This window comes from Nanorana parkeri, unplaced genomic scaffold, assembly GCF_000935625.1.
Source record: "Nanorana parkeri isolate BGI_ZX_2015 unplaced genomic scaffold, ASM93562v1 scaffold153, whole genome shotgun sequence".
NCBI classification, from domain to species: Eukaryota; Metazoa; Chordata; class Amphibia; order Anura; family Dicroglossidae; genus Nanorana; species Nanorana parkeri.
In genome coordinates this window covers 564,340-564,726 of record NW_017306421.1, presented here as the reverse complement: position 1 = coordinate 564,726, position 387 = coordinate 564,340, and positions in this window count along the sequence as shown.

Below are 387 nucleotides of genomic sequence, written 5' to 3'. Positions count from 1 at the left end.
AGCTGATACTTTAAGGTAGAAGTCATTTTCTAAAAAGTCATACAAAGGTTGTTATGGGATTTAAATTCCAGGAAGGGAATGATTTGCGTTTTCCAGGACTCGTCTGCAGTATTTTAATAAAATAAAGTGAATGTAAACCCACTCACTAACATCTTGTATAAGCTTGTTTTTAATATTTTAGTGACCCTGATACATAAATAAAAGCTCTCAAACGTGTACCTGTAAAGAAGAAACAGAATACTTATCGCCCCTGCTGCCCGTGATGTTGAACGCTGCTCTGATCCTAGGTAATTGTCTCTTGAAGTCTAATGGGAAACGTACACTTCTGGAATGTCCATCTTCTTGGTCCCCTGCAGGGCTTACTGGTTCCTCTATGTCAATACTGTG